The sequence below is a fragment of the Natator depressus genome, chromosome 5 (genome assembly GCF_965152275.1).
Source record: "Natator depressus isolate rNatDep1 chromosome 5, rNatDep2.hap1, whole genome shotgun sequence".
NCBI lineage: Eukaryota > Metazoa > Chordata > Testudines > Cheloniidae > Natator > Natator depressus.
The window spans coordinates 7,325,878-7,348,399 of NC_134238.1; positions in this window are offsets into that span (position 1 = coordinate 7,325,878).

The following is a 22,522-nucleotide window of genomic DNA, read 5'->3' on the forward strand; positions in this document are numbered from 1 at the left end:
CTTTAGCCCTGGTTCTCTGTGGTCCTGAGGTATCTGAGTCCCTCCGGGGGATGCACACCTATTCTGGCTTTATTGATTCATTTCAATATCTCAGTGCAGCTCCAATGGTTTGCTACTGACCTAAACTCAATTTCGTATCATGATTGCAACAGGGTTAAATTTCTCTCCATTTGTAACACTTCATTTTTCCCATCCAGACAGAAGCAATTAAAGCAGATTTGGGTAGATTGGAAAAAGGGTGGGTTAGTGCTCAAGGATATTATTCCTTTCAGTGGTGAAGAGTGGAAAGGATACCTCTGATGCTTTCAATTTCCTCAAAAAAGAAAGGGGGAGGGGGGCATTTGTTCTAACCCCCTCCCCCACACAAAAAAAGAAAAGTTAGTTTATGGTGAATAGAACGTTAATTTAACAGACTAATAAGAATTGCTTAGCTTGGGTGATGTGTTTCAGCTTTGGGAAGTTCTTCACTTGTCAGCCAATAAATGTAAATTAATGGAATTTTTATTTTATTTTTTAAAAACATTTTAAGATGCCTCTCTTGCGAGAGATTTGTTAGGAAATAAGAAAAATTTGGTTCTTGAATCCAGCCTCTCAGCCTCAGTAACTAAGCCGATTATCTCCTCCATGACCCTGCTCTGTTGAAGTTGTTCTCTTGTGTACTGTACACCTATCACAGGGTAAGGACCTAGTCTAGCAATACGGTCTGTCCATTTTGATACTGCCTCCCAACTATGTAATAGCTGAATGTCTTCCAGGTGAAATCAGTAGCAATAGGCGGGCAGGTGATGACAACCTTCTTATGGTCTGTGCTGCTATGTGCCAAAACACAACAAGTGTCATCCAATTGGCATTTGAATGTTGCCTATAAAAAGCCATGGAAATGATTACCCTGCAAAAAGTGACTCCTGTCTGACTCACTCAAAGAGAATCATAGGCCCAGCTCAATCACTTGCCAATTGAATGTTGAAGGTATGTTTCAGTCTATCTATCTTGTATTATGCAAGCCAATATGAAGAAGCCAGATTAAAGATGACACTCAAGAATCCCAGTGTTGCATTGCGAGCTACCTGGCTACAATCTTGTAGCCTTCCCCCATCACCTGAAACATGACCTTGTGCATAAATTAAGCAAGGTATTAAGGATTAGGATATGATAGACACCAGGACCACTCGGGAACCCTCACCACCTCATTAAGAAGCAGCAAGATAACAGAAGAATAAATGACTGAATATAGATTGGCCATCCCACCCCATTACCCACAGTCTATCACGCGGCTCCATACACTGGTGATTTTGATAGCCCCATATTTTGTGGTGGTTATCATAACAATGATACAGTTCTGCAGGCAAGGCACTTGTGGAATGATCATCAAACCAGGACTCGCACATTCTTTCTGCCGCAAAAGACAGAGGCTCATTTCATTCTGCCTCTTTGCACAGTTTGGAATTGCTCAGAATGCCACCAGAAGTATTCCTGGCAGCTTTCCACACAGCCAGCATTGATCCGTGATCATCCATATTGGGGTTGAACTCCCAGTAATCATGTCATAACCCAACCCATGATGGAAAGACAAACTAGCCAGGATTCCTTCCAATAATTGTGGCCACCATCTTTGTGATTCCACAGAAACCTGGAACATAAGAACATAAGAATGGCCACACTGGGTCAGACCAATGGTCCATCCAGCCCAGTATCCTGTCTACCAACAGTGGCCAATGCCAGGTGCCCCAGAGGGAGTGAACCTAACAAGTAATGATCAAGTGATCTCTCTCCTGCCTCCATCTCCACCCTCTGACAAACAGAGGCTAGGGACACCATTCCTTATCCATCCTGGCTAATAGCCATTAATGGACTTAGCCTCCATGAATTTATCCAGTTCTCTTTTAAACCCTGTTATAGTCCTAGCCTTCACAACCTCCTCAGGCAAGGAGTTCCACAGGTTGACTGTGCGCTGGGTGAAGAAGAACTTCCTTTTATTTGTTTTAAACCTGCTGCCCATTAATTTCATTTGATGGCCCCTAGTTCTTATATTATGGGAACAGATAAATAACTTTTCCTTATTCACTTTCTCCACAACACTCATGATTTTATATACCTCCATCATATCCCCCCTTGGTCTCCTTTTTTCCAAGCTAAAAAGTCCTAGCCTCTTTAATCTTTCCTCATATGGGACCCGTTCCAAACCTCTAATCATTTTAGTTGCCCTTTTCTGAATCTTTTCTAATGCCAGTATATCTTTTTTGAGATGAGGGGACCATATCTGTATGCAGTATTCAAAATGTGGGCGTACCAGGGATTTATATAAGGGCAATAAGATATTCTCCATCTTATTCTCTATTCCTTTTTTAATGATTCCTAACATCCTGTTTGCTTTTTTGACTGCCTCTGCACACTGCATGGACGTCTTCAGAGAACTATCCACGATGACTCCAAGATTTTTCTCCTGATTAGTTGTAGCTAAATTAGCCCCCATCATATTGTATGTATAATTGAGGTTATTTTTTCCAATGTGCATTACTTTACATTTTTCCACATTAAATTTCATTTGTCATTTTGTTGCCCAACCACTTAGTTTTGTGAGATCTTTTTGAAGTTCTTCACAGTCTGGTTTGGTCTTAACTATCTTGAGCAGTTTAGTATCATCTGCAAACTTTGCCACCTCGCTATTTACCCCTTTCTCCAGATCATTGATGAATAGGTTGAATAGGATTGGTCCTACGACTGACCCTTGGAGAACACCACTAGTTACCCCGCTCCATTCTGAAAATTTACCATTTATTCCTGCCCTTTGTTCCCTGTCTTTTAACCAATTCTCAATCCATGAAAGGATTTTCCCTCTTATCCCATGACAACTTAATTTACGTAAGAGCCTTTGGTGAGGGACCTTGTCAAAGGCTTTCTGGAAATGGTGATAATTTCCCCCAGCTCATCTGAATAGCCCCAAGAGAAAAAAAAAACCTGCCATTGCTATTGAAGAGGATACACCTTATGCTGGAAACCAGAAACAGAAAAGCTAGTAAAGGAGTGTCTGGTGACCTGAACACTGCAACATCCCGAATACAGTCACTGAATTTAGCATGCTGGTAAAAATGGATCGAGACCATTGAAACTCTGGACTTTATTCACTCCAGCCACAAACCTTGGCTATCGTTGTGCAAACCCAGTGAAACATTCAAACTCTGAAGTCTCAGCTGATGTGATCACAAGAACATTGCTAATAAACTCAAAAAGCACCAAGGGACAAGTCTACTATGTAAAAAAGGCACAGAGAGCATCAATGCTAGCTGCCTCATCCTTCGCATCACTGCCCTTCACTGTTCAGGAGGTAAATACGGCCCTTTCACTCACAAAAGCTGGGACAACCACAGGACCGAAGGGCATCGTTCCAAAATGTCTTAAAAACCTTGGATCCAAGGAACTGCAATGGCTGGCAGTACTGTTCTCCAAGTCTGGAAAGCCAACCATATCATTCTTCTTCACACTGTACAGTACCAAGGAGACTGTACTGGTAAGGGTCCTGCCACCTGTAAAACCGGTGTTACCAGATGAACAAGTGGGTTTTTGATGCATTCCATCAACCAAGAGTAACCCTTCTGCCAGGTGGAGTAGACGGCAGTAATGTCCGGGTTCAAGGTCTAGTTGTTTCTCTTAACAACACAATATAGAACTGTCTTGCGCCCTCTCTCCCTAGTAATCTGGGGAAACTAACATCAACCCTGGGTGCCTCCAAGAGGCAGTACTTCCCTTCTCACAAGCACTGTCTGCATACTACAAAATAAAACTTTAATAAAAGGGAAAATGGGACCCAACATTAATTTAGAAACACACTACAGCCATAATTCAAAAGTATGTGAACATAGGCAAACACCCACCCCAGAGTGTATTGGTCAGTGGCCTTTGCCTCAATTTCTCACCTTGTGTAAAAGTCACAGAGCTCTCCTTCTTCATCTCTAACTGTCCCACACAAAACCAAATGAAAAGATCCTGAACTTTGACACAAACACATCAGAGCAAATTCATAGTTTAAGGCACAAAGCACTTGTGATTTAGTGCACCCAAACAGGAACCAAAGGACCTTGTTTACCTGGTTCCTGTGTCCAACCATGTGTTATTTCTATTCAGATTGTAAGCTCTTTGGTGCAGGGTCTGTCTCTACTCTGGGTTTGTACAGCATCTGGCACAGTGGGCACCTAATCTCATTTGGGATATCTAGCTACTACCATCAGACAAATATAAAGAATAATAATGAAGCAGGAGGGGAGCACCCCCAAGGGCATGGAAACTACTTCTAATGAAAGTTAGAAAATGCAGGCAAATGACACATGGGAAGAAAGAGAAAAGGTGTAAGCAAAAGGCGTTTGAAAGTACCTACATGGGGAACAAATATTTAATAATGGACTATTTGGTCTAGCAGAGAAAGTCATAACACAATCCAATGAGTAGAAGTTGAAGCTCAAATAACTCAGACTGGAAATAAACATAAAAATTGTAGCAGTGAGGGTAATTAACCGTTGGAACAAGGGTCGTAGTGGATTCCCCATCACCGGCAATGTTTGAATCAAGCCTGGGTGTTTTTCTGAAAAATCTGGTCTAGGAATTATTTTGGGGAAGTTCTATGGCCTGTGTCATTCAGGAGGTCAGACTAGCTGATCACACTTGTCCCTTCTGACCTTGGAAGCTATGAATCTTTCATTCTTTAGCAGGGATATTTGGTTTGAAATATGGGACAATTTGTAGGGAGGAATAAGGTACATCCTTTTCTATAAAATGCCAAGATATTTTCAAAGCAATATTTCTAAGAATAAAAATAGAATAGCAGGGTGGGCGGGGAGTGGGGGGGAGAGCAGTATTCCCATTCCATTCACTTTGCCAGGTGAAGGTACAATGTTTTGGGCAGCTCCTGAAAGCCCACATGCTCAAAGGAAGGATGGTCTGGTGTTAGGGCACAAGCTAGGACGTAGGAGACCTTCATTCAGTTCCTTGCTCCACCACAAACTTTTTGTATGACCTTCGGCAAGTAATTTAACCTTCTCTGTGCCTCAGTTCCTGATCTGTAAAATGAGAATATCACTGCCCCACTTCACAGGAGTATTGTGAGGATAAATATGCTCAAGTTTGTGAGGTGCTTAGATGCAACAGTGCGAGGGGCCATCTAAGTTCCTCAGATAGAAAGAACTCCCATCGATTCTTTCTCTGTGTCAGTACCAGGGGAAATATATAATATGATTTCTTTGTGTGTGTTCTTAGCAAATATCAGGACTCGATCTGCCCTTTCCTGTTCCTATTTGAAGGGATTTATACATTGTACAAATGGAGCAAGAAAACAGATTAAAAACTTTTTCAAGCCACAGTGAAATTTTCAAGGCAGTGGATTAAGGTTGCTCTGGCAAATGCGGTGGGTGCTTGGACTTGATGCGCCAATAAAATGCCACATGTGTGTATATGCAGCACAGGCACTGATAATAGGGCTAAATGCATGTGGAAAGTGGGTGCTGATTTTTATTTTTATTTTTTTTGCTGATACCTCGATTGTGCTTATTTTTGAAATTTCCCCCCTTAGCAACACTCCCCGGTAATTATGTAACCGGTTGGTGAGTGTATGTAGGACCCCCATCTATCCACAGTCTACAGATAATGTGAGCCGGTCAAAGCCCCTGCTACATAACCTCAGGTCTTTAGCGCAAACTGCTATAGCTCATGATTTTAGTTGTGGAGGTCCCATGCATGTCATGGCTGCTATCTTGGCCAACGCACCAGGGAACTAAAAGAGCTACAAGCATGAGCTGGTACAGCTTGAGCTAAAGAACCAAAATTCTATACTGGCTGCTGTAAGAGACTCCTGTCCTCTGTGGATTGGGCGCAGAGGGAGTCACTCTTCCCCTCTGGGTTACAATTACTCTCAACACAAACATGTTATGGGCCTAATTTGACACTCAGATATCCACAGCTCCCAGTGACTCTGATGGGAGTCGGTGACTCTATAAAAGTGTCCCTATCAAGTCCCATTCTGTACAATTTAGACTGTAGCGTCTAAGAATTGTTCTCCTCTCACTTGATGTTTCAAAAGCCTAAGAAGCTGTTGCATAACACTGAGTAGTGATGAGGGGCAATGATCAATGTTGCAGAGGTGTCTGGTGCACCCTTTCCTACAATGGAAATGAAACAAGAAACCTCTCTCTCCATATGCTGAGAACAGTGGGTATCCGAGCTTGTGAGTAATCTTTGCAGTCTTTTGTGATCTACTCCTCTGAGCAGCTGATGTCCAGGAAAAAAAAAAACATTCTTCCATTCCTATGTACATTATTTCAGTAGGAGACACAAAGACCTATGTACTCCATCCTTGGTGTAAATCCATGGGATTACATCAGGGATTAATTTGGCAAAAAGAATATTCAAAAGACATCAAGAGCCATCAGAAAAGTGCGTAAATTTTCAAGTGTTAAGTATCTTATGCAGTTTTTAATAGCTCTGCTGTAATAGAACCAGTTACTTACTGAAATTCATGCAAGTCCTTCTCATCTAGAGAAGTCAAGGACAACTTTGTGTTGCCAGATGGAGTTTCCAAAGTGAGCTTCTGAGGAAAGATTGAAAGAAAAAAAAAAAGGATGGCTTGGCTAATCTGTGGCTGAGGTGGGGGTGGGATAAAGAAAGTACCTACATGTATCTGAATGTTCTCTGAAGAGTAAAAGGTGGTATAATGAACTAATGCTCCCAATGAATATGGAGTAATGCTTGTGTCAGGGCTCCCTCCCCACTCTGAACTCTAGGGTACAGATTTGGTGACCCGCATGAAAGACCCCCTAAATTTATTTCTAGCAGTTTGGATTAAAATTTCCCCAAGGCACAAATTCCTTGCCCTTGGATGGTACGCTGCCACCACCAAGTAATTTAACAAAGAATCAGGGAAAGGACCACTTGGAGTTCCTATTCCCCCAAAATATCCCCCAAGCCCTTACACCCCCTTTCCTGGGGAGGCTTGAGAATAATATCCTAACCAATTGGTTACAAAGTGATCACAGACCCAAACCCCTGTCTCTTAGGACAATAGAGAAATCAGTCAGATTCTTAAAAGAAGGATTTTATTTTAAAAAAGGTAAAAATCACCTCTGTAAAATCAGGATGGAAAATAACTTTACAGGGTAACAAAAGATTCAAAAACACAGCAGAACTTCCTCTAGGCTTAGTTTCAAAGTTATAAAAAACAGGAATAAACCTCCCTCCAGCAAAGGAAAAAATCACAAGCAAAACAAAACATAATCTAACAGACCATGCCTGGCTTTTATTTACAATTTTTGTAATATGAGAGACTTTGGGGATGGTTTATAGGAGAAGGAGTTTTCTGACCTGATGCTTCTCTGCTTCCCAAGAGAACACACAGAACAAAGCCTTCCCCCCACCTCAAGATTTGAAAGTATCTTCTTTCCCCATTGGTCCTTTTGGTCAAGTGCCAACCGGGTTATTTGAGCTTTTTAACCCTTTACAGGTAAGGAGGAATTCTAGGCTACCCTTAGCTGTATGGTTATGACAACATGCAACTGAGCATAGGAAAACGGATGCTGAACATCAGGAGAAATGTCAGTGAAGTTTATCACCATGAGGACTATTAGACTGTGAGATGTTTTCCTAAGGGAAGTGGTGGACTGTTGCCCAATGAACATGATAAATGCCCCGGTAATTTAAAATTGGATTGGACAATGGACTGGAAAATGTAGCATGTAGTATCTCCAACAATATCCACAGTTACAGTAATAAATACTCTGATTTTGGGAGGCTTAGGAGGAAACTTTTCCTGGGGGAAGGTGATTCATAGATTTTATGGCCACAAAGAACCATTATGATCATCTCTTCTAAACTCTTGCATACCACAGGCCATAGAAGTTACTCCATAATTGCCTACTGTAGGATTTCTTACTCTGAAAATTTTGGTGTTGGACACTGTTAGAAACACCACCACCGAGATGGTCAAGTACTCGGAAGAGATCAATTCATGGCTGAAGAATGGCTGCTTGCTGCTAAAGCTGAGCAAGGTGGAATTGTACTGGTGGTCAGAGGAAAGGACTTTGAAGAATTTACAACCCTGGTGGAGTTTCCTTTGGTTGAAGGTTCACACCCACAATTGATCATTTCAGATCATAATTTAGGATTGCTGCTGGATTTTCTTGCTCATGCTAAACTCTTATTTACAGTGTCTGCAACTAATGCATTCTACGATTGCTATTTGGTTAGGCGACACTGCCCCACCCCAGCAGATAATGAACTCACCTCAATTATATATACTTTCCTCACCTCCTGTCTGGACTACGGCAATGAGATATACGGAAGCATGAGGGCCACCAGCCTTTAGGAAACTCTAATACAGAATACTGCAGTGTGGCTCCTCGGCCATGCTGGCTACTCCAACTACATCAGACTTGTCCTCCACTCTCTTTAGTGGCTTGTCATAGAATAGAGAGCCAAGTTTAATGTCATGGTCCTTCTCTTCAAAGCACACAATGGCCTGCACCCAGAATATCTAAACTAGTCAAAAGTTCTGGGATAAAGACTGTGGTTGACAACTCTGCTCAAGAATAATGGAACTTTCTGCTGTAAGGAGAAATCTTACCTGTGTAGGAGCCAGAATTTTCTTGGGGGTTGGTTCAAGGAAGCAGAAATAACTTCCCTAGGAATTCACCACCTTCTGCACCACATGCAAGGTGCACTTCTTCCACTTGCCTTCTCTAGTATAAACACAGAGCCGTGTGTACACAACAACCCTGCCCCCTAAAACCTTACCAAAACAAAACCCACCACACTGTACACACAGTTCTCCCCCTAGGCAGAAGATGAGACAATGAGACACATGCAAGAGATGTTGATGTTGCTTAATGCACTCTGGAAAGTGCTTAGATGCTGCGGTGATGAAAGCAGTGTAAGAACCTATATAGAGTAGAAAATAGGATACTGGGTTAGATGGACCACTGGTCCGATCCAGCATGGCAATTCCTGTTTCTGTGTAATCTGAGGCAGGGATATGGACAAAGATGACAAAATAGGTCTCTTCCACCTCTTTCTATGATGTTATTCAAAGACTTATACTAGTACTATCAAATGAATTATAAGCACCGTTAGGCATAGGTAATATTTCCACAGCGTGACTATGCAGGTGGCATACAATGACAACAATATTATAACTAATGTACTAGCAAAGCCTACAAGACCCAGCCACGTTGCTTTTATTTTCCAGGTGTCTGAACTCAGCCAGCTTCATAAATCATGAGCATTGGACTCAGGAGGCTTACTTGGTAACTCCATCATGTAATGATGCTTGACAAGGTTAATTGTCTTTTTAAGAGACCCACGTTATGGATACGGAAACAACAGACTCCAAATTCATGCCCCTTCTAAGAAGTGAGTGTGGGTAATACAGAGGTAATTGAGGTCACATGTAGATGTGATGGCTGCCAGACCAGGGACTGAACTGTGGATCTCCAGAGCTAAATGTCTGACTGTCTATAGATTGAGCTGAAGAACCAGTCTGTCTAGCTGACATTTGTTATGCTCCATATCATCTGTGCATTAGGCGCAGTTGCGGGGGACACACAAGACACATTCACCAGTGGGTTACATGGACACGGACAATGCTTAGAAGCTGCTGGGGTAAGCTGAGGCTTGGATACCTGCCCTGCACTGGCTGAGCTAGACATTTTTGACCCTGAACTGTGCAGCAGACATTTGCTGGGATATACAGGCTGGATATGAGTCAACAGTTTGTCCTTGTTGCCAAGAAGGCCAACGGCATTTTGGGCTGCATTAGTAGGAGCATTGACAGCAGATCAAGGGAAGCAAATATTCCCCTCTATTCGGCACTGGTGAGGCCATATCTGGAGTACTGCGTCCAGTTTTGCCCCCCCCCCCACAGAAAAGATGCAGACAAATTGGAGAGAGTCCAGCGGAGGGCAGCGAAAATGATCAGGGGGCTGGGGCACGTGGCTTACGAGGAGAGGCTGAGGGAACTGAGCTTATTTAGTCTGCAGAAGAGAAGAGTGAGGGGGCATTTGATAGCAGCCTTCAACTACCTGAAGGGGGGTTCCACAGAGTATGGAGCTAGGCTGTTCTCAGTGGTGGCAGATGACAGAACAAGGAGTAATGGTCTCAATTTGCAGTGGGGGAGGTCTAGGTTGGATATTAGGAAAAAAATATTTCACTAGGAGGGTGGTGAAGTACTGGAATGGGTTACCTAGGGAGGTGGTGGAATCTCCATCCTTAGAGGTTTTTAAGGCCTAGTTTGACAAAGCCCTGGCTGGGATGATTTAGTTGATGTTGGTCCTACTTTGAACAGGGGATTGAACTAGATGACCTCCTGAGGTCTCTTCCAACCCTGATAGTCTATGATTCTATCAGCATGGCTTAACTCATACACGATGCCCACATCCCAGATCCAGATAGCCCATGGAGGCACAGAATCCAAATCACAGTCTATCACAAAGAGCAGGAACGTTCCACCAGTGCCCTGGATACAGTCCTGCAGAGTTAAATACATTTAAATGCGGTCAAACTAAAATATTTAGCCTGTCCCTCTGAATCTCCTCATGAATGTCCACCTGTCATCTCGAACCAACCACAGCTAAAACAGAGCTCCTAATCTTCCTTCCCACTTCCTCCTTTCTCAGTCACTGTGGGCAACACCTCCATCCTCCCTGTCATTCAGGCCTGTGACCTGGGCATAATCTTTGACTCAGATCTCTCTCTAGCTCCTCATATCCAGACTGTGTTTAACTCATGCTGATTCTTTCTGCATAACATCGCTAAAATATGGCCTTTCTAATCCATCTCCACAGGTGAAACCCTTATCCAAATTCTGATCATCTTATGTCTTTGACTGCAACTTCCTTCTCTCGGGCTTTGACTAATGCAGCCTTACCCCACTCACAACCATGCAGAATGCTGCTGCAAAGATCATATTCCTGGCTTGTCGCTTTCACCACCGCACCACTCTCTTTGAATCTCTGCACCGGCTCCCTCTCCTCTGTTGCATCAGGCATAAACTTCTTGTCCTCAGTTTCAAGAACCTGCATGGCCTATTCCCACCCTATCAATGCTCATTTGCTATGGGCAGTTTGTTTGCCTCTGATTGGATACTGACGCCAGCGTCCATCGTCCGCTGGTTCAGTTTCAAACAAACACCTTTGTGCTTTCCCCCGTGCTGTCCCCGTGTGTAGGAGGAACTACCTATAAACACCCTCAGTGCTACCTCATTGTCCACCTTCAAATCCCTCCTCAAAACTCTCCTTTGCTGTGATGTCTATAAAACATCTTGACCACAGTGAGGCTGCTGCTGTTCTGATACCACTGCCTGTCATGTTAACCAATATTCTTTCATTGTTTACTTGTGCTCCTAATTTGTATATATCCTGCTGTTATCTCTTGTCTTATACTTAGGGACTGTCTTTTTGTTCTGTGTTTGTACAGCACCTAGCACAATGGTGTCCTGGCCCAGGACTAGGGCCTGCTGGTGCTAAGCTACTACGACTACCACTACTACCTTTCGACCTAGATAAAATCCTCCTGCGTGCTCAATTGGAAAAGCCATTCATCAATCCTCTTCCTAATCATTAGAGCAAAATGTTCTTGGCACAAAATGGCCGCCATGGTCCACCTCACACCTACATGCACTACACTAGCAGGTTAGCATAGCACTGCATTTCGAAGCATAATCTAAAGCACAATGCAGTTGCTGCAAAGACACTTACTGACTTCAGTATGGCTTGTATCATGACATTAGAGAGTCTGTATTGGCATGCGGCGTCCTTGAGGAAAGACACTATATAGATGTCAGAGATTTTCATGACGTCACCCTCGGTAAAAACAAACAGACAAATCCAGATATTCCGAATGGTCATGTTGGAGACCCCAGGGCATGGCCACTAGTTAAGTTGAGGGGATGGAAGGCCATAAGGGTCGAGGAAGTCTCCCTGCTGAAGGCCTAAGGGCTTCTTCTTAACCCCCCTTAATAGAATTCAGGCCTGGCTGGTTTGAGTAAGTTCTTTTGCTCTTAAAACAATGTTGCAGCCGCAGATAATGCCTTATAGTGTAAGGTTTGCTGACGCCAAGTTAAAGATAATAGGAGAGAGCTACAAGGCCAGACAAAATGTGCTGGTTGTTTAAATTGCTAGGAATGCTTGTTAGAGGTTGCAGGAAATAAACATTGTTGTAACCCATATAAGGAAGGCAGAGAATTTGTGCAAAGTTTTAATTGGCTGATGTGTAGTGCAGTAGCATTAAGGAATATCAAAGTGTATGTAATGACCTGCTCTGGTGTGCAGGATTTGAGATTCTAGTCTCCCTGTACCTTTTTTGCAGATGCAAATAAACTTTTCTGCTTCTCCACCCCATTGTGATTATTGAGTGAAGCACACCGGGTAACAAACCCTTGCTGTTGTTTTGCCTTTCGGCACTGGGTGCCAGCAACAGTCACTTCCAGGTTAATAGTCACAGATATTTGTAAAAATAAAAATTCATTATTGATGTTACGAATAATGCTAGAGAAATTTAATTATTTAAAAAGCCATACCTGTCACTATTTCTGTTGTTCATGTGAACACACACACACACACACACACACACACACACCAGTTTGGATAATAAAAATAGATTAGCCAGTATCCCTTTTATTTCTAATCAATTTCACTTCCAGGTTCTTATGCAGGAGCACAATGCTGTGATATCGGGATTATAGACACTGAAGTAGAATTTGTTCATTTGTTTCTTAAATACTGTTTCCAGTTATATTTGGGTTGGGTTTTTTTTGTTTGCTTTGGTCAGAGGGTTTGCTACTTTCATGGAACCATATTGGGTGAAATCTTGGCTCAGTGAAGTTAAGAGTGATACTGCCCTTGAATTCAATAGAGCCAGCAGGTCACTCTTTGTTTTTTAATGCTATGTTTGGGGCCAGATTTCACCTGGCAGTGACCCTTTAATTGGTCCAGTAATAGCAAACCAAGTAGGCCTGTTTCTGCATAAGTGTACAGTTGCTCCCCAATTTATGCAATTGTTTCGGAAAGCCTTGCGTAACTTGAATTCTGCGTAAGTCGGAAACATATACCCAAATGTTACACAAAAAAACCCCCCAAAACCCCACAACCTCCTATTTCTAGTTTACGGAACTTTTTCCATAAGTGTGAATTTGCGTAAGTCGGGTCTTGTGTAACTCAGGAAGCGTCTGTACAAAGTCTTGAAGAAAGCACCAGCAGAGTTCCCACCCCCATCTTGTGCAATGGTGCCACAAATAGGAACAGTTGTAGCCTTTTGGCTCCAGCATTTTTTGTATGCACAACTCTCAATAACTTTGACAGGAGTTGCATTCACAGCAGCAATAAGGGCCCAGATCCACAAAGATACTTAGACATCCAGATGCCTAGAGTAAGGCAGTAGTGTGAATGCTCAGAGGCAGAAATTTAGGCATCTAGGGAATTTTTACCCTGAAAACATAGGCGGCAGTCGAGTGGGAGTTTTGTGGATTACACTAGAGATTAAAACTGGGATTTTAGATGGCTATCTCCCACTTACACCCTAGAGAGATCCACAAATCTGGGAAAGACAGGCTGGCAAACGTCTTTCTTGCCTGTGGAATCTGATCGGGTGGGCATGTTCAGAGTCATAGAGGTTACAGTGTGAAGGGGCCACTAGATCATCTAGTCTGACCTCCTGTCTATGACAGGTGACCAACACCACCCGCACACTAAGGCTGACAACTGAAATTAGACTAAAGTATTACAGCCCAAAGGAGACTAGACTATTAGGTGCCACAGGCACAGAATAGGAGGGACTGAGATGCACCAATGCCTGAGGCCCCTGCAGTGGCAGAGAAATGATGCAGTGAGCTATACCCAGATAATCCTGGCAAGTGACCCGCACCCCCACTGCAAAGGAAAGTGACCCCCCACCCCAAGATCACTGACAATCTGACCTAAGGGAAAATTCCTTCCTGACCCCACTTATAGCGATCAGTTAGACGCTGAACATGTGGGCAAGAACCAGCCAGCCAAGCACCTGAGAGAGAGAGAGAGAGAGAGAGAGAGAGAGAATGCTCCATGCCACTTGAGAGCTCTGTCCCTCCCCATTCAATGTCCCATTTCCCACCATGGCCATCCGTGCTGCTTCAGAGGAAGGAGATTAAAGAAAAAAACCTGCCAGAATACATTGGGGGTGTGTGTGTGTGTGGACGGGAGGGAAATCCTTCCTGTCAGCTCAGGCCCCGTTCAAAATCTGATCAGAGGCAGAGGTGCCCACCTTATAGCTCAGTGGTTAGAGCACTCACCAGGGATATGGGAGATCCAGGTTCTTTTCATCCTCTGCCTAAGAGAGAGGATGTGAACAGGGGCCTCCCACCTCTCTGTAGAATTCTCCAACCACTGAGCTAGGATATTCTAACCCGAGGCGTTCTCTCACTTTTCCACTGTGAATAAATATTGATAGACTCATTGGGCCAAAGACAGAGTGAGAATGACCTTGCAGCTTGGTGGTCCAGACACCCACCTGTGAAGTAGGAGATCCAGGAACCCCATGACTCTTTAATTGTTCATGCAAAGTGGAACCACCTCATCGAAAGAGATCGAGGGAGTCCTCCCCCATCAGAATAGCTGATAGTTCAGTGAATTCGCCTGCAACATGGGAGCTCCCCTCCCCCTGAGGCGGAGGGAGGAATTGAACCTGAAGCTCACACATCCCTGGTGATGCTCCAACCACTGAGCTAAAAGTTGTAGAGTGGGCCCTTCCCTCTCAGGCAGGTGCTTGGAACACAGTAAGGCAGGCAGCTAACTCATTCTTGATGTAGACAGCTCAGGCGTCAAAGCCACCTGACTCCCAGAGAGGGATTGCCCATTGTGGATCGCAAACAGAGAAATGCGCTTTCCTGTAGGCCAGATTTAGGCACCTAAATCGGTGTGAGGGGTGGGGCTTAGCACACAGCCTCTTGTCAGAATCCCCATTACCTACCTTAGTTCTCAGCTCAGCTCAGCCTGCAGGCTCTTGTAGATCACATTCTAGCGCACCACTCCCCATTCTTTGTATAGGGAGACTCGGCGCCCAACTTGGCATTGTGGATCGCAGCATTGTTCCACTGATTCCCTAGGCACTTAAGTCCCTTCGTGGATCTGGGCCATGAAGTTCAGTCCCCTAGCATGCAAGATGTGGAGGAATCTAGTAATGTGCCCCTGCAGGGAAGGACAAATGAGGGCGGAGCTAAAGTTTGTCCCCCTCCACAGTGTCCTGGGGAGTTAAGCAGTTACAAAAAGAAGCACACACGAAACCTTGTTAAAGGTGTGGCAGATGCTGTCCTGTTTGCTTCCCAGCCTGCTGTGGATCCAACTCATCAGTGCCGAACTGGGCAGGTACTTGTAACTATAATCCAGCCCATAATGGTTCGGATCTTGGAAACTTTTAATACAAGGCTCACACTTTAAAAGTAATAACTGACAATAATCCACTGGGAGGTTTAGAAATCTGCCTGGAGAATGTAAAATACTCTACCAATCATATCTGTGTTATTTAATGGAGAGCTATGATAATTTAGTTGGCAGGAATACCATGCAATAGTCCATAGTAAATTCACTTGAGAATGGGAGACCAAAGGCAGGATATATACCACTGCAGGGGCTCTGAGGGTCCTAAATTTATGTTTTCTTGTAACACTAAAGAGGTTTCTCAACTCATTTTCCATTCTAAAGCCTAAATTTTCAAGACTGAATAAACCATCACTCGTAAATTTACTGTGTCAAACAAGGAAGCGAGTGTATGTACATGAAATATAGATTTAATAAATATTCCACAAATATGAGGAAACTGTTGATATATGTCTAGCCCTACCCGTATCCCATCACAGACCCTTTGACAGGGCTGACTGGTAATGTGACATTCCATTTTGTTGGGACTGCTGAGAGCATCCTCTCTCATAATATTTCAGAGCTCCTACTCCCTGATGATACCAGGATGTGCCCAGATCCATAAATATGAAAACTAACAGGGTAAAAAGGGCCTAGTCAAACTTTTTTCTGCACCTCACTGGGTGCAGTTGAGTTGAGTTCCAGGTTGGGTAAATGTTAAGACTTTTTTTTTCTGTTATCCAAAGTGGTTTGGTCACCCCAGTCTCATGCTTCACTGTGAGTAAGATTGCAAGTCAATACTTCAACTTGGGTAGCTTAATGTGAGTAAAGGTATCACAATCGGGCATTCTGCTTCTTAGACTTCCACAGATCCACCAATTCCCACTCTATTAATCTACTTATCCCTCCCCCCATCACTAAGGGGGGGATCTGATAGAGATCTAAAAATCATGAATGGTGTGGAGAAAGTGAACAGGCAAATGTTGTTTCCCCATTCACGTAACACAAGAGCCAGGGGTCATCCAATGACATTAATAGGCAGCAGTTTTTAAACAAACAAAGGAAGTACTTTTCCCCACAATGAACAGCCAACCTGTGGAACTCATTGCCAGAGGGTGTTGTGAAGGCCAAAAGTATAACTTGATTGAAAAAAAAAGAATTTACTAAGTTCACGGAGGATAGTTCCAACAATGGCTATTAGGCCAACTGATCAGGGACACAGCCCCTGGCTCTGGGTGTCCCTAAATATCTGACTGCCAGAAGCTGCGATTCAATGACAGGGGACAGATCAGTCAATAATTGCCCATATATATTCCTTTCCTCTGGGGCATCCGACACTGGCCACTGTCAGAAGACAGAATACTGGGCTAGATGGACCATTGATCTGCCCTAGTATGACCGTTCTTCTGTTCATGGTATCTGAACACGCCCTAAGAGTAAGAATGATACCAAATATGTGTCCCTCTCTCTTCCTTTCCAGTCTGCAAGACTTGAGAGCTAAGCTATTATTGAAAATGTATTATTATTTTATTGACTATTGTGGCATGGTCGTGTTGGAGTGAATCAGGTTCTGAGGAGAACTGGGTAAAAATGCAAATTGTTTTTATTGAAAATTTTGAAAACAAAACCATTACAAAAATCTCCTGTGATCTTCTCCAAACCCAAACACACTTGCTGAAATTATTTACTTTTTTTCTGAGATTTTGAAAACATGAAAAAAAAATCACATTTTTGAGTTTCTCACAGGGGAAAAAAAAACCATGAATAAGGTCTAGGTGAAAATTTTCCTTGCGATTGAAAAGTCATTTTTCACTACTATAAATACAAATGTTTAGATGGAAAAAAAATATCCAGCCTTCTCTAGTTAAGAGAAAGGTTTGGCAAAGTGTGTGGCTTTTTCAGGAGGTTAATGGTCTCACTTGATTACCGGCCTTGTGGGCAGGTGGCCTATGTATACACTTGGGGCAAGCAACTCATGGCGCTCAGAGACAGAGTACTGGTTCTTGAGACCAGAGTGGCTGAACTGGAGGAGCTCAGAGAGACAGAGAGGTACATAGATGAGACACACAGTAGAGTGGTCCCATAACCAATCTGACAGCCTCTCTTCTGTTGAGGAGGAAGAATGTCTCAGGGAAGGAGAATATCAAGCTGGAGAGGAGGGAAACAATCTCATAGTTGGGACCCTCATTCCAGATGATGTTCTGATATCCTCTCACACTAAGGATACCCCTCCAGGGGATGGGACCTCAATTATTCGGAAGAGACAGGTAATAGTAATGGGGGGATTGACTATTAATAGGGCCCTACCAAATTCACGGTCCATTTTGGTGAATTTCATGGTCATAGGATTTTAAAAAGTGTAAAATTCATGATTTCAGAAATTTAAATCTGAAATTTCACAGTTGTAATTGTAGGGGTCCTGACCTGAAAAGGAGTTGTGCGGGGCGGGGGGCGGTCCGCAAGCTTATTGTAGGGGAGGTCATGGTATCACCACCTTTACTTCTTCAGCCTTCAGAGCTGTGTGGCTGGAGAGCGGCAACTGCTGGCGGGGAGCCCAGCTCTGAAGGCAGAGCCGCCACCAGGAGCAGCAGTGCAGAAGTAAGGATGGCCTGGTGTGGTATTGCCACCCTTACTGCTGCACTGCTGCCCTCAGAGCTAGCCCCGCAGCCAGCAGCCACCACTCTCTGGCCACCCAGCTCTGAAGGCGGCAGTGCAGAAATAAGGGTGGATGGTACCATATTGCCACCCTTACTTCTGCGCTGCTGCTGCTGGGATGCTGCCTTCAGAGCTGGGCGCCCGGCCAACAGCCACCACTCTCCGGCCACCCAGCTCTGCAGGCAGTCCAGAAATCATCGAATCACAGAATCATAAAATATCAGGGTTGGAAGGGACCTCAGGAGGTCATCTAGTCCAACCCCCTGCTCAGAGCAGGACCAACCCCAACTAAATCATCCCAGCCAGGGCTTTGTCAAGCCTGATCTTAAAAACTTCAAAGGAAGGAGATTCCACCACCTCCCTAGGTAACGCATTCCAGTGTTTCACCACCCTCCTAGTGAAAAAGGTTTTCCTAAGATCCAACCTAATCCTCCCCCACTGCAACTTGAGACCATTACTCCTCGTTCTGTCATCTGCTACCACTGAGAACAGTCTAGATGCATCCTCTTTGGAACCCCCTTTCAGGTAGTTGAAAGGAGCTATCAAATCCCCCCTCGTTCTTCTCTTCCGCAGACTAAACAATCCCAGTTCCCTCAGACTCTCCTCATAAGTCATGTGTTCCAGTCCCCTAATCATAAGGGTGGCAATCCCACGATCCCTCTAAAATAACCTTGCGACCCCCCCAAAATAGCTTTGCAACTTTCCGGCAACCCTCTTTTGGGTCAGGACCGCCAGTTTGAGTAACGCCAGTCTCCCCCCCATGAAATCTGTATAGTATAGGGTAAAAGCACACACAAAAAAAACAGATTTCACGGGGGCAGACCAGATTTCACAGTCTGTGAGGCTTTTTTCACAGCCATGAATTTGGTAGGGCCCTAATTATTAGAAAACTAGATAGTTTGGTTTGTGATGATCAGGGGAACCACATGGTGAATTGCCTGCCTCGTGTGAAGATTGCATACCTCTTGAAATATTTATATAGACTTATGTGCAGTACTGGGGAGGAGCTGGTGGTTGTGGTAAATGTAGGTATCAATGACATAGGGAAAGGTAGGAGAGAGGTCCTGGAGGCCAAATGTAGGCTGCTAGGTAAAAGATTAAAGTCCAGGACTTCCATTGTAGTAGTTTCTGAAGTGCTTCTAGTTCCATGTACAGGGACAGTTAGACAGGCAGAATTAGAGACTCAATGTGTGGATGAAATAATGGTTTTTAGCAGAAGGATTTCAGCTTATTAGGAACTTGGGACCCTTTTGGCAAAGGAGGAAGGGTACAGGAAGGGTGGGCTCCACCTAAACTAAAATGGAACTAAATTGTTGGTATGCAACATTAAAAACATTGTAGAAGAATATTTAGACAAAGGGTAGGGGGAAAGCCAATAGGTATGGAAAAGCACATGGTTTAGACAGAGACATCCCTTGGGGATGATTTGTTAAAGGGGTTTCTCAATGTCTTAGAAAAAAGAAGATGATAGAAGTTGTCATTCTATCATCTATCTATCTATTCATCATAGTTTGTACCTTGGGGAAGTTTTAACCTAAGCTGGTAAAAGTAGGCTTAGGAGGTTTTCATGCAGGTCCCCACATCTGTACCCCAGAGTTCAGAGTGGGGAAAAAACCTTGACAGAAGTAGATAAAGTAAAGGTAGGAACTGAAGAGAAACAGTCAAACAAAAGAGCCCCAATCTATTACATCACATATAATGTGATCTAATCTAATCGCCTTCTATGATGAGATTACTGATTCTGTGGATGAAGGGAAAGCAGTGGATGTATTGTTTCTTGACTTTAGCAAAGCTTTTGACACGGTCTCCCACAGTATTCTTGTCAGCAAGTTAAAGAAGTATGGGCTGGATGAATGCACTATAAGGTGGGTAGAAAGTTGGCTAGATTGTCGGGCTCAACGGGTAGTGATCAATGGCTCCATGTCTAGTTGGCAGCCGGTGTCAAGTGGAGTGCCCCAGGGGTCGGTCCTGGGGCCGGTTTTGTTCAATATCTTCATAAATGATCTGGAGGATGGTGTGGATTGCACTCTCAGCAAATTTGCGGATGATACTAAACTGGGAGGAGTGGTAGATACGCTGGAGGGCAGGGATAGGATACAGAGGGACCTAGACAAATTGGAGGATTGGGCCAAAAGAAACCTGATGAGGTTCAATAAGGATAAGTGCAGGGTCCTGCACTTAGGACGGAAGAACCCAATGCACCGCTACAGACTAGGGACCGAATGGCTAGGCAGCAGTTCTGCGGAAAAGGACCTAGGGGTTACAGTGGACGAGAAGCTGGATATGAGTCAGCAGTGTGCCCTTGTTGCCAAGAAGGCCAATGGCATTTTGGGATGTATAAGTAGGGGCATAGAGAGCAGATCGAGGGACGTGATCGTTCCCCTCTATTCGACATTGGTGAGGCCTCATCTGGAATACTGTGTCCAGTTTTGGGCCCCACACTACAAGAAGGATGTGGATAAATTGGAGAGAGTCCAGCGAAGGGCAACAAAAACGATTAGGGGTCTGGAACACATGACTTATGAGGAGAGGCTGAGGGAACTGGGAATGTTTAGTCTACGGAAGAGAAGAATGAGGGGGGATTTGATAGCTGCTTTCAACTACCTGAGAGTTGGTTCCAGAGAGGATGGTTCTAGACTATTCTTAGTGGTAGAAGAGGACAGGACAAGGAATAATGGTCTCAAGTTGCAGTGGGGGAGGTTTAGGTTGGATATTAGGAAAAACTTTTTCACTAGGAGGGTGGTGAAACACTGGAATGCGTTACCTAGGGAGGTGGTAGAATCTCCTTCCTTGGAAGTTTTTAAGGTCAGGCTTGACAAAGCCCTGGCTGGGATGATTTGATTGGGGATTGGTCCTGCTTTGAGCAGGGGGTTGGACTAGATGACCTCCAGAGGTCCCTTCCAACCCTGATATTCTATGAGTCTATGATTCTATGATAGGCAGACAACTAAATATTGACAAATTTCATAGGCGCTTGTATACAAGTGCTAGAAATCTAAATAATAAGATGGGTAAACTTGAGTTCCTGGTATTAAATGAGGATATTGATATGATAAGCATGACAGAAACTTGGTGGAACAATGATAATTAATGGGATACAGTAATACCAGCGTATAAAATATATAGGAATGACAGAGTAGGTTGTGCTGGTGGGGAAGTGGCACTATATGTGACAAAAAGCATAGAGGCAAATATAGTAAAATTCTTAAATGAGCCAAACTGTACCAGAGAATCTCTATGGACAGAAATTCCATGCTTGAATAATAAGCGTATAGTAGTAGGAATATATTACCGAGTACCTGTTACCCACACAAATCTAGGGCACCCCACCTTTCCCCTACTGTGGGCTCAAGGCATAACCTGGTTAATTTAGGCACCCATCCTGACCCATCCTGGGCTCAGGGCAAAACTTGATCAATTTAAGTACCCACAGTTGCCCGCCCTGCGCTTAGGGCTTAGCTCCCAATACTAAAGGGGTGAAGGGTCGATGGGGAATCAGGAACAATGGGGAGAGGCCAATGCTCCAGGTCAGCCTGAATGACAGGGCGAGCAGGCTAATCAGGGAGTCAGGAGGCCAGGGAGGTCCTGTCATCCGTGTGAGCTGGAATTGCCTGGGTCAGGCAGAGTGGGGTCGAGCTAATGAGAAAGCAGGGGCCTGAGCTGAGCTGGGGAGCAGAGCTGTGCCAGATCCAGAGAGAGCAGACCCTGTCCTGAGAGAAGAGCTGCAGCCCCAAAGCCAGAGGCACAGCCCAGAGAGAGCAGACCCTGTCCTGGGAGCAGAGCTGCAGCAACCAGAGCCAGAGGGGCCAGAGAAGCAGCCCAGGGAGCTGGAGGCAGAGCAGCAGCAGTGCTGAGGCAGAGTGGTGGATCTGGGGCTGGAGCAGTCCCGAGCTGTGTGCGGTGAGCAGCTGGGGAGAGCGAGGGGGATGCTGGGAAGTGGGCCCAGCACAGGGAGACGCCTCAGCCAGGAGGCTCTGCAGGCCAGGCTTGGATCATAACCCCGACAGGGCAGGGGCGACACTGGGAAGAAGGGTCCTGCCACTGAGAGCCTGTGAGCGTGTGGCAACCACCAGAGCGAGTGTCCAGCCCACAGCATCCCTGCAGCACAGCCAGGGCCTGAGCAGGAGGCCTGGGACTTACAAGAAACAGACTGTGAACTGCCCTGGCGTTCCAGAGACACTGTTTGTGATGTTCTCTGTCACAGAGCGGGGTGATGTGTTTCCTTTCACCTTTCCCATTTCCCCTTATTCTTTTTAAAATTAATTGTTTTTAAATAACTTGCATTTGCTTCAAATTGTATGTAATAATCAGTGGGTCAGAGAAGTGCCCAGTGCAGAGAGAGTACCCTGAAGTGGGGACACCCTGGCCCCTGTCCTAGGTGACCACAGCAGGGTTGGGGGTCGAGCCCCCCAGGAATCCTGGTCCCAGCCTTGTTGGGGTTATGAGGACTCTGCCAGATAGGAGGGTGGAAGGGGAGTCCTCAAGGGCAGGGAGGCCACTGGGTAAAG